Source organism: Triturus cristatus, chromosome 7 (genome assembly GCF_964204655.1).
Source record: "Triturus cristatus chromosome 7, aTriCri1.1, whole genome shotgun sequence".
Lineage (NCBI taxonomy): Eukaryota > Metazoa > Chordata > Amphibia > Caudata > Salamandridae > Triturus > Triturus cristatus.
The window spans coordinates 1,804,076,066-1,804,089,147 of NC_140590.1; positions in this window are offsets into that span (position 1 = coordinate 1,804,076,066).

The window sequence follows — 13,082 nt, forward strand, 5'->3', positions numbered from 1 at the left end:
ACATTTTGATAAACTGGCGGTGGCTTCACTATAATTCCGGAGAAGAGCATCCATGGATGTTGCGAATTTAGTTTGTGCTTCCTTCTTCCGTGTTTTATTTTTGAGATATTCGAGAGCGGAGATTTTTCTAAATGTTGCGAGCCAACATCCTTTCCTGTTCGATCTGCTCAACGGACGCTTAGAGCTTGTTTGTAACTTTTAATGTGTAAGTTTTGGTATAAATATTGTTAGACTAGAGAGGGTCTAAGGCCACTTCTTCCTGAACTTATGCTCAAGAGGATTGATGCTGATTGAGAGGACGGCGACTCGGGAGACTTTACTGAGAGACCTGTCCTGACCTAAATACGACATTTAGCTAGAATAGGTAACTATGAGAATAATGATTTTGCTATTGGATGACTTTTATTTAAACTAATTTAGATAACCTTTGTTTGAATTACAGTGTCGGGTGGTTATTTCTTTGTCATTTATTGAGATCTCAAATGTGTTCTTATTGTTTAAATCATGACTCGAGACAATTCAATTAGGTTGCATTGACCTCAGATAAGATGCAGATTGATTTAGGAGTTCTCTCGTATATCTGGTGTGGATAGAGTAATAGAATGAATGTTGGTGTGATGGGCCCCAGCGTATGATGAGTGTATGTGCGTATGACTGTGAAATTACTCTGTCCATGGAAGTAGGGAGAATTTATAAGCTCTGATCTGTAGCAGTTTCCTGGTAGCAGTATGATGGTTTTGATTATTGTCTTGATCTGATAGATTGCTTGTACATAGGCTTTGGATTTATTGATTTATTGATTGATGTTGATACATGTACTAACACTAAATGTTGAAGTCGTTGTATTGAGTTATATGTAGTGTGTACGGCTTCTGGGACGTAGGGAGTCGGTGACGGTTCCGTAGTAGGGCAGAGGGAAGTGAGTGCTGCTCTCGGGAAAGACGGGATTGTTGGCCCTGTACAAATGCAGGGAAATGCGTGTGACAATTGAAGTTGCGCGTCGCATTGTCTGAGTTCGATTCAGTGACATCGTCGTGTGTTACTATTGGAGACATATTTTCTGTATAAGAGAAGTGTGTATGGTAGTGAAAGGTTATCTGTGAAACTCTGGTCTTAAGTCCCAGGGATCCGTAAGGTTTGCCGTTAAAGCTTACCGCTGGAGAAGTAATAGGTACTCTCAGAGCTCGTTTGAAGGACAAAGCAGAGGTAAGCGCTGCTTTGTTAACGTGTGTTATAATTCTGTAGTAGGACAGACTGTTCGCTGTTCTCAGGAAAGGCAGGATTCTGTGTAAATGTGCTACATTTTCTAGTGTGGAAGTGCGTGAATGTATGAGCATTTAGTTGATTGTGAAACTCCTAGGAACATTCCGGGAGAAAACAGTTAATGGATGCATGTTAGAAGGGCAGAGTAGAGGGATGTGCTACTGTGTCAACGAAAGTAAAAGTAATAATTCCGTAGTGGAGCAGAGGTAAGCGCTGTTCTAGAGAGAAGCGGGATTCTTGTGAGAAAGGTCTTTACTATTCTGTGGTTAGCGGAGCAGACAATGGAGATGTTTATATGTTGTAACTAATAGTTTTGTAGAATCTGAAACAGAGTCTACCGAGAAGGTTTTGTAAAGGAGGGGTAGACGAGTGACAGGAGACAGGAGTAGAAGCGAAGCGACTGCAGCGACTGCTGACGTCAGAAAGACCGCGCTGTGATTGGACAGTGGGTTAGGACAGTGAAAGCGCTGTAATTGGTGCGTTGGTGTGAGCCGCGCAGGGATTGGAAGGAGTACAGGGTGACGTAGACGCTCCGGGATTGGTGCGTTAGTGTGAGTCACGCTGTTATTGGACAAAGGATCGTACAGTTGCGGAAAGGACTAGAGGGTTGTGGTAAACGCAAAAATGTATTACCAAACGGAGGAAAAGAAGAAGAAATCCTTGTTCAGTAAAATTAGAAAGTGGTTTGACAAGGATAAGGACATAATAACTAGAGAGGGTGAGTTACTACCTCCGACAAGAACCCCTGCATCCTTCATGGTTGCGAAATATGGGTATCATACCTGTATCTGGTTAGACAATTGGGCTAAGTACACTAAAGAAGATGGTGTTTTAGCATTCCCGGAACATGGTTCATTTAATCTGGCCGTGTTAAGAAATTTAAGGGAAAAGATGATGTGTCTAGAGCCTAGACTAAGGCCGACACAGTTCGAGGCATTGGTGGAATGGGAAGATGAGGTGCATGAGCGAGAAAAGCAGAGGAGTGGAGGTAACTATAGGTATATGTTCGGGAGGAAATATGATCGTGAAACTCATCATGATCGAATGAGGAGATGGCGAGATGCTAGTATGTCAGAGGGACTATATCCGATGAGAACTGTTGAGGAAGCAGAAGAGAGGAAAGGTACGGAAAAGGCACATGATGCAGAATTGAGGAGGTATGGGGCTAATGAATATGAGGATGAAGTCTTGGATGACATGATTTATAAAAGACCACCTCCATGTAGACCAGAACCAGAAGTGAGAACACCAGTTGCTACTCCAATAAGAGATACCTTGCAAATTATTAAAAGAGAAGTTGCGACACCTGATTTGAAAAGTGGTAGCTCTTTCGTGGAAAGGGAGAGAGAGAGAGAGCGAGAGAGAGAGAGTGCAATCGGGGATGAAAAAACAAGAGAATTAGCAAGAACCACATCCGAGTTGACAGAGAAGATTAGGGAATTGACAAAGAATCTAGAAGCTGTTACAGTGCCTGTAACCATAGGTCCGGTTATGCCTATTTTTGATAAACAAAGAATGGGTGAAAATGGTTTGACAGTTCCATATGTGGGAAATGGACAAGTTAGTTCAGGGTCAGGAATGAGGACGGAAGAGAATCATTTGAGACAGTTGAGACATGACACATATGGTGGAGAGTTAGATGTACAGCCTAATTCAGGATTGAATACTGGTTGTTTGGGAGGATCAATTTTGGAACCACAGAGGATGGCAGAAAAAGTGGGTACAGTGAAAAAGTCTACAGAAATAACGGCTGAGGATTTGAATGATTGGTTGAAAGTTCTCCAAAAGAAGGATAAAGATTCTCAGGCAATTGATGTAGCTAGGTTGCGCATAGAACTGGAGGACCTTATAGCGGGAACAATTCCTACAGAAATGTTAAAACATCATCATGATGGAGAGTTGTTATTCGTGTGCAAGAGTATCACGTGGAGGGCTAAGAGTACACATGACAGGTTAAAAGGAATAGCCAGTGAAATGGGAGTTGACATGGGCAAGGTGAAAGCTTTGCAGAAGCCTTACCGAGTGGATTTTTCTGACAAGGACATTGAAAATTTAAATGATGTTGGCAGAACAGGGCAGATTAAGGAAATGATTTCCTTATTGCAAAAATGGGGTGATGTGGAAAAATGGAAGGATAGGTGGTACAAGAAAAGAGAAGATTCAGTGGACAGGACTTACTCAGCATTTCCCATGAGAGAAAAGGAAAAAACAGTGGATGCCTATCCTATGAGAGAGATTCCTGGAGGAGGATATGTACATGTCCCATGGACTAGACAGGATATTTTGTCATTTACGAATGATTTCCCTCGACTGAGAGAAAAGCCCGTCGAGTGGTATAGGCAGGTAGATAGGTTTGTGAAATTGTCAAAAGTGCTGTGGATTGACCTGAATAGTCTGTTTGATATAATTGTTCCAGCAGACTTGTGGGCAGAGTGTAAAATAGTTGTAGATTGGCCTGCTAAGGAATACCCGAGAGATCAGAGAACAGGAGCTCCAGACCCGGAGGCAATGAAGAAGTATGAGCAGGTTATAGTGTTCCTGAAGAATAAGGTACCCCCTAAAGAGACAGACTGGGTTAAGATAGATCGAACACATCAGGAAGCAAAGGAATCAGTGCATGCTTTTTATGAAAGGCTGATACTGGCTTTTAAACAGTTTAGTGGAGATGAACACCTGGGTGATAAGGATTTGAGTCATTTTGTATACAGATTTGTATATGGCTTGAGACCTGAAATCAGTGAAATGATTCGTGAGCACACAGTTGATTGGCAGAGTAAGAAGATTGATGAAATCTTGAGACATGCGAAGTACTTCAGTGATGAAATTGAGGCAAAGCAAAGAAAGCTGAAGGAAAAAGCAATGTGGGCACAGGTGAAGGTTGCAGAAAGACAAGAAGCACAGCTGGTTGAACAAGCAAATAATCCAAGAAATAGGCCCAGATATGGTACAGGAAAAGGAAAGGGGAACCTAGAAGAGGCGAAGAAAAAATTTCCGTGCCACAACGGCGGACAATTGGGGCACTGGAGATCCGAGTGTACGAATCCACCATTAGTAAGTAACGAAAATAAATCCTTGAATCAACAGGTGCAGAACGAGGGGTGTAATCATCAACAACAGCAGAAGGTTGTCAAGCAGCAGAATCAAGAGCCAAAACCGCCCTTACCGCAGAACAGAGGGTCCCAGAAATACGATAAAGACTCAGGATTCTACAATGATGAACAGGTAAACAAACCGAGACGTATAAACCCGGTACAGCAGTACTGGTTAAAGAATGAGAGGAGTGAGTCTGAAGGGGACTACTGACGGTGCCGAAGAGAGGAGGAAGAGTGCATACTTGGAGCAACTCTAGAAATAGACCAGGCAGGACCATTTGTAGATGGGAAAATAAATGGAGAAAGTGTTACTTTTTTAGTAGACACAGGAGCGACAAGATCAACTGTCAGGTCAGCAGATATAAGAAATCTTCCTCTCTCAGACGAAGCAATCCAAGTGGTTGGTGTGTCTAATACACAGATTAAGACTCGTCTTACTGAACCAGTAAGGGTAAGGATAGGGAAATTTTCAGATATGCACAGATTTGTGGTGTGCGACACTAGTCCAGTGAACTTATTAGGTAGGGACTTATTGTGTAAAATGAATTGCACAATTTTTTGTACTCCGGATGGAATAGCCTTTGAGACACCGGATGAGGATGTCTTATACAGGATGACTCTAGATAATAGAGAAAGTGGGATTGTTGGAACATATGCTGTATTTAATCCAGATGACTTGCCTCAGGAGTTGAGAAATACAGTAAAAGCAGTGGTCTGGGATTTTACTGGAGAAGATGTGGGATTGATGAATAATGTAGATCCAGTAAAGATTACAGTGAAAGAGGGAATCACTTACCCTAATATCCCACAGTACAGATTGACACCAGAGATAATTGAGGGAATAACACTTATAATTGACAAGATGATTCAGCAGGGTGTTTTGAGAGAGTTACTGAGTAGCCTATGTAATTCACCGATAATGGGGCTGAAGAAACCTAATGGGAAGTTCAGGATTGTACAAGATTTGAGAAGGGTTAACAAAATTGTGGTATCATGCTGTCCCATTGTGCCAAATCCGTCAGTGATTTTGTATCAGATTCCTCATGATGCTGAATGGTATACAGTAATTGATTTGTGCCATGCTTTCTTTTCAATTCCATTGCATCATGATAGCCAGCCGATTTTTGCATTTCGGTTTGGACAGCGTATTTTGGCATGGTGCCGTATCCCACAGGGGTATACGGAGAGTCCTTCAATATTCAATCAGTTGCTGAAGAAATCATTGGAAAGTTTGATCATGCCTGAAAGTTCAGTACTAGTACAATATATCGATGACCTACTTGTGGCATCGAAGACACGTGAAGCTTGTGAAGTAGATACCATAGCTTTACTGAATCATCTGGCAGATGGAGGATTAAAGGTATCTCCAGCCAAATTGCAATTTTGCAAGAAAGAAGTACATTATCTTGAACACAATATTGAGAAAGGTCTGAGAAAAGTGACAATTGACAGGATCAAAATTATCAGAGGAATGAGAGCCCCAATGACCCAGAGAGAAGTGAGAATGTTTCTGGGAATGGTGGGTTATTGTCGTCAGTGGATAAGTAATTTTTCCCTGATAGCAAAGCCACTGATTAAATTGACCAAAAGTGAAGTAAAAGACCCATTGGAACTGAATGCAGAACAAATGGCAGCATTTGAGGAATTGAAGAGTAGATTGTGTGAAGCTCCTGCTCTGGGAATGCCAGACTATGAGAAGGAGTTTGAACTGTACTGTAGTGAGAGGAATGGATGTGCACTTTCAGTGTTAAGCCAGAAACATGGACGTCTGAGAAGGCCAATTGCGTACTTCTCATCAACACTTGACCCAGTAGCTGTGGGTTTACCAGGTTGCCTGAAAGCAGTAGCTGCTACATGCAGAAGCTTGGAACAGAGTGAGGGTATAATAATGGGATATCCTGTACGGGTATTCGCACCTCATGATGTGGCAATTCTTTTGACAAGAAGCAGAACTCAATATATGTCACATAGTCGGCTGACTAAATATGAGAAAACAATTCTGGGAGCATCAAATGTGACTCTTGAAAGATGTGTGAATGTGAATCCAGCAACACTTTTGCCAGATGCTGAAAATGTGAGTGTGAGAGATTATGTTGATCATGATTGCCTGGATGTGCTTGATTACTGTACAAAACCGAGACCAGACATAAGAGATCTGCCACTACCTGAGAGTGATCATGTGCTGTTTGTGGATAGATCGTGTCTGAGAACAGAAGAAGGTGTGCTGAGTGCAGCATATGCGGTGTATAAAGTTTCAGAAGTTATGGAAGCTTCACCTTTGAAAGGAGTTAAATCTGCTCAAGTAGCTGAATTGGTGGCACTGACAAAAGCTTGCAAGATTGGGAAAAATGTGAGAGTGAATGTAATGACTGATAGTCAGTACGGATTTGGAGTGGTTCATGATTTTGGTCAGCTTTGGCTACAGAGTGGTTTCTTGACTTCGAGTGGAACTCTTATAAAGAATGCTGAAGTGATTGGTAAATTGCTTGAGGCGATACAGCTGCCTAAAGAACTAGCGGTTGTAAAATGTGCTGCTCATGGACAGGGAAATGATTTTGTTACCCTTGGTAATCGGTTTGCTAATGACATAGCACAGTATTGTGCAAAGAACAATCATTCGATTAACAGGGGAAAAGAGAAGGAGATGTCTTTTTGTACTGTGATGTTTACTAATGTACTGGAAACATGGTATGAGGTGAGGCAGTTGCAGGACGAAGCAGTAGATGAGGAAATGAGAGATTGGATCAAAGCAGGTTGTGCACCAAGAGAAAAAGATCATGTTTGGATCTATAGGGATGGAAGACCAGTCATGCCAAATTCCATGTTGTCAACAATGGCAAGAATGTATCATGGCCAGGGACACCTGGGGAGGGATGCTATGATTAGGTCCTTTAAACAAACCTGGTACAATGCAAAGTTCAGGCTGATTGCAGAGAGCATCTGTCAAAGCTGTTTGATTTGTCAGCAATTCAATACTGGAAAGAAAACAGTGGTGAGCCTAGGAACAATAGGCAGAGAAGGGGGTCCTTTTACCAGAATGCAAATAGATTTCATTGAAATGCCCCAAGTCAATAGATTGAGGTATGTTCTAGTGGTAGTCTGTTTGTTCTCAAGGTGGGTGGAAGCATATCCGACTAGGAGAAATGATGGAATAACAGTGGCCAAGTTGCTGTTAAGAGAGTTGATTCCTAGGTACGGGTTCCCAGTGACAATTGAGTTAGAGAGAGGAGGACACTTCTACAATGAGCTCATGAGTTTAATTTGTGAAGCATTGAGCATACAGCAGAAGCTACATTGTGCATACAGGCCAGAGGCTTCTGGCGTTGTTGAGCAGATGAATGGCACAATTAAAAACAGAATTGGCAAAATGTGCTTAGCCACTGGAATGAAATGGCCTGATGTCTTGCCCCTAGTGCTGATGACTATTAGATCTACTCCAGACAGAACTACGAGGTTGAGTCCACATGAAATATTAATGGGACGTGCAATGAGACATGCATTCGTGCCCGTTAACAAGCTGATGACTATTACTGATGACATGATTTTGGATTACTGTAAAGGCCTGGCTGACGCAGTTCATTCTGTGTTTCACCAGGTTGGAGAAGACGCCACTACACTTGAAAAGAAGCAAGCCCATGATCTGAGTCCAGGGGACTGGGTGAGAATAAAAGTACACAGGAGAAGATATTGCTTGGTTCCAAGGTGGGGAAGGCCAAGACAAGTCATTCTGACTACTACGACTGCTGTGAAGTGTGCTGGAGTGAAGAACTGGGTTCATGCAAGTCATACTCTGAGAGTTCCAAATCCAAAGGATGGGACTGGGAAAGAGTATTTTGAAGAGTCAGATTCCAGTGATGATGCAGACACTGAAACAGTGAGAAGAAAAAAGAATCCTGAAAGGGGGGAAAGAGAGTCAGAAAGAGAGTCAGGTGATTCTTTTTTCTTACCAGATGGAGTTACAAGAGTTACAAGAAGAACATTGCGAACCTCAGAGGAGAGTTCGGATTCTGTAAGAGTGCCTGAAGTTCTAACAAGCAGTGGAGAAAATAAAGAGAAAGAGAGAAAAGAAAAGAGCAATTCCACAGAGACTACACTTGAGTCAAATGAAGAGATTGAGAATTCATCTGAGACAACTTCTGAAGAAGTAGGGTCAGAAGAAGATAGAGAGGGACAGATTGCGGAAGATCCCCGAGGAGGTGTAGGGAACATTCCTGATAAGCTAGGTGAAGGGACAAGTAGACAGCAAGAAGATTGAGTGTCGGAGACCCGAGGAGGGACAGTAGCAGGGAAATCTCAATTGGTGGAAAAGAAGACTGTGGGAAAAGAGAGAATTGTTGAAGAACAAGAGGCAAATGAGACAGAATCGGATGAGGGTGAGAATGAGAAACCAGAGGGTCGAGTTCTGAGAAAGAGAACTTGGATTGGTGAAAGAAACAATAGAGAAGTGAAACAGAAAAGAAGTGTAAAAGGAGATCTTTGGCCTAACAAGATAAAGAGGCTGAGATATCGTCTGACACGAGTGAATTCATCGAAGGCTGACCAGGTGAACGAAGTGTCAAGTCAAAATCAAGCGAAAGAAGAAGAACCAAAAGAACCAAAGGAACAAGAAGTGATCAAAAGAATTAGAAAGCCCAACCAGAAGTACAGGTCACCGGAATGGATGTATGTGGCATTGCCTGAAGAAGAAGAAGAGGCAGAGAGTCAGGGAAATCCAGAGGGGACCTTACGGAGAGTGGTTGAGGAGGAGAAAGCTGTTGGAATCCTGAAAGTTATCTTGACTGACATTGGAGAAGAGACAGATGTTCAGGATGTTCAGGATCTGATACAATTTGATGTTGCTGAGGAAGAAGTAAAAAGTGATGAAAATCCAAACTGAGTGAATAGAAGGAGAGTCACTTAGAGGAGAGTGAAGAAGAAGAAATCTAAAAATTAACAGATTGAAATAATCTAGTGTTCTAGAGATTCGGTAGTGGTGTAGTAGAGGCTAAGTCAAAAAGACACTGCCAAAGTAATAAGATGGCTAACACAGAAAATAATCAAAGTAGATGTACCTTTCTGAAAAGATGGTGCAGAATGTGCTGCTGCTGTATGGGACTATTAATGTTATTATGGGGTGTACTTGCTTTATTAGTTACTTTTAGAGTTACAATAGACACTTTTGGAATACATACTGAGAATATGACTAACATAGGGAAGAGTTCACAGAAAGTAGTGCCAACTAGAATTAGTAATATATACATACATAAGGATAGATCAATTAATGATTTTTCTAGCAATGTTTTTTCAAAATTGTTGTATGAATACGCAAAGACAATGGAAGTAAGGGATTGCTACGTCTGTATGCAATTGCCTGCATCAGTTTCAGAGGGAGTTACTTATCATCATCTTCCAGCTACGTATGGAATTTCATGTAGTGTGTTAGTTAGTATTTTTTATTTGTTAGGGAAAATAGATTATGAGATGTCTAATAAAGATAACATTTTTGGGCAATTACCTATGAATAAGAAATTGAATCCTGCTAAAGAAGCTAACATTTTTGGTGAGATTTTTATTGAAACAGAAGAATTAACATTAGATTACATTTTTAGAAACAATTTAACTTGTAGTTTGAAGGAAGAAGAAAAAGCTTTCCTAGATTGTTATTGTTATTGTTATTGTTATATTGGATTTATATCGCGCCCAATCACCTGCAGGTCTCTAGGCGCTCGGAAATCGATGGTAACAACAATAAACTTGGCAAAGGAACACAGAGTAAAAGACACTCCCTGGTCTAGATTACACTCAGGATTCTTCTAAACAACACTGTTTTTAACATATGGTAGAGAAAAGGAGAATGAGCATGCATGAAAAGGCAGGAGGATATAAAATGAGTGAGACAATGTGGGACATTGAGATGGGAAAGGAGTTGAAAAATGGGGCCAGTCCAACTTTGGCTTTAGATGCACCACAGAAGGGTAAACTATGCATTACCAGAAGGAAATCCCAATATGATAATCATTTTGTTGGGACTAGTGAGTGTCATGATACATACTTTATTGCAACAGGATGGGGATTCAAGGGAGGAGAAGATCCAGTTTTCCCGGGAGTGTATTATATTTGTGGGAATAAGGCTTATTACAGGTTGCCTGACCATTGGTATGGCACATGTTATGTTGGCCTGGTCTTTCCAAAGATTTTTCATATGGATAGAATAGAAGATGCAGAACAAATTAATTTACTAACGCGCTTTAGAAGAGAAACTTGGTCAGAAATTGTAGGAGATATTTTTGGAGCTTTGATACCAGCAGTGGGAATTTCATTAAATGCTTATGGAATTCGGAAGCTGTCAACAGTGGTGGATCGCTTATCGACAAGCACCACTGGAGGGTTTCTGTTGGTAAATACAGAGATGGTTGCCTTACGCGCCATGTCTATGCAAAATCGACTTGCCCTTGATATTCTATTGGCAAAGGAGGGTGGAGTCTGTGGAATGCTGAAAGTTCAACATTGTTGCACTTACATTCCAGATGAAAGTAAAGATCTGAAGGTCTATATCAAAAATATTACTGATTTGCATGAAGAATTAGTACCACTGGAAGCTGAAAGTATCTGGACTAAAATGGCTAATAAGATGATTGCTGTTAAGAATTTTATTGCTAAGATAGGTAGTACCATTTTTGGTAAGATATTATTTCCATTGACATGTGTGATTGTTGCTTTATTGATTCTTAGATTAGGGTGTTTATGTTGCAGATACAGGGGAAGTAAAAAGAAGATAGTGAAAGAAAATGTTGAAAAGAGACAAAAGAGGTCAGAAAGAGACCCACAAGAAATAGAATTAGAAGAATTTAGAGAGAGCATGTACTTAGAAACTAAAAGAGATGATGAAAGAGAAACTGGTGTTTAATGTAAACACAAAAAGACATTTTGATTTTCTCCTAAGAAAAGGGGTCTAAATTGTTTGGGTTGGATTTTTGTGGTGATGATATATCACCAAAGGGGGGATTGCTGGAGCAGGGTTTTCTATTTAAACTCAAACTTCAGTTTATATTTCTATATGTCATAATTAAAATTACTAACGATTAATTATTAAGTATTAATTTTTGTCGATTGTTCTAATTAATCAACCTTACTAATGAAAGAATTATACGTGGGAATGCAATTGCATGGCTTAATTAATAAGTGAACTAAGTTGGTGAGCAAATTAATTAAGTAAATGTGGCTAAAGTGTTATTTGTTATGTGTTTGCGCTTTAAAATAATATGCTTTAATGCTTCTTTATGTCGCAAATGGCTAGATAAATACATACACATAAGGGTATTAGTGGAAATTAACACTGTATAATCAATACGATGTAGTAACGTTGTTTTGTGTTTCTTTTTAATTAAGTTATCCATTTTGGCCTGTTGAGAAAATGGCCGACATCTACAGCCTGCATTTGAGTAGATGATATATGAAGAGAGGCCTCGCTGAATATGGTTGAATGACCTCGGCCTCTGTCTGAGCTAAAGTTATGAAAGGACAGCAGCTCTGGGCTCATCGCCAGATATCCTTGGAGGAGAACAATTGTCACAAATGAACATTTTGATAAACTGGCGGTGGCTTCACTATAATTCCGGAGAAGAGCATCCATGGATGTTGCGAATTTAGTTTGTGCTTCCTTCTTCCGTGTTTTATTTTTGAGATATTCGAGAGCGGAGATTTTTCTAAATGTTGCGAGCCAACATCCTTTCCTGTTCGCTCTGCTCAACGGACGCTTAGAGCTTGTTTGTAACTTTTAATGTGTAAGTTTTGGTATAAATATTGTTAGACTAGAGAGGGTCTAAGGCCACTTCTTCCTGAACTTATGCTCAAGAGGATTGATGCTGATTGAGAGGACGGCGACTCGGGAGACTTTACTGAGAGACCTGTCCTGACCTAAATACGACATTTAGCTAGAATAGGTAACTATGAGAATAATGATTTTGCTATTGGATGACTTTTATTTAAACTAATTTAGATAAAATAACCTTTGTTTGAATTACAGTGTCGGGTGGTTATTTCTTTGTCATTTATTGAGATCTCAAATGTGTTCTTATTGTTTAAATCATGACCCGTGACAATTCAATTAGGTTGCATTGACCTCAGATTAGATGCAGATTGATTTAGGAGTTCTCTCGTATATCTGGTGTGGATAGAGTAATAGAATGAATATTGGTGTGATGGGCCCCAGCGTATGATGAGTGTATGTGCATATGACTGTGAAATTACTCTGTCCGTGGAAGTAGGGAGAATTTATAAGCTCTGATCTGTAGCAGCGTGTCAGCTCCATCAACCTCTCCAACAGCTAAAGGGCAGTGCTGCATCCCCTTCCTTGCAATATTACCACAGATCAAACCAGCGGCTTCTCCGAGCAGATTTAACATGCCTAAATAAACAGCAGGGGTCCTCGTGCTGCCTGAGGCCATGCACCAGAAAAATCAAGGGGGAGTGGAAGGGGGTGTGTTAGACTTGGGGGTCTCTAGTTGGCACAGGTATGCTCTTGTGACAAATAGGAACTGTTAGACCTGTCAGCCCTTTGGGTGGTCCCTCCTCATCATTATTTATTTTGTCCCACTTTTGCCTCAAACCCTGTTTGAATTTTTCCTTTTTGGGAACCACCAGACTTTTTCGTGTTGCTACAGGTTCAGGGAGCCATTTTAGCTACCCCTGAAACTTCTGTCTGAGGGCCTGAAGCACAAAATGGTGGCCACCTGTGACATCACCAGC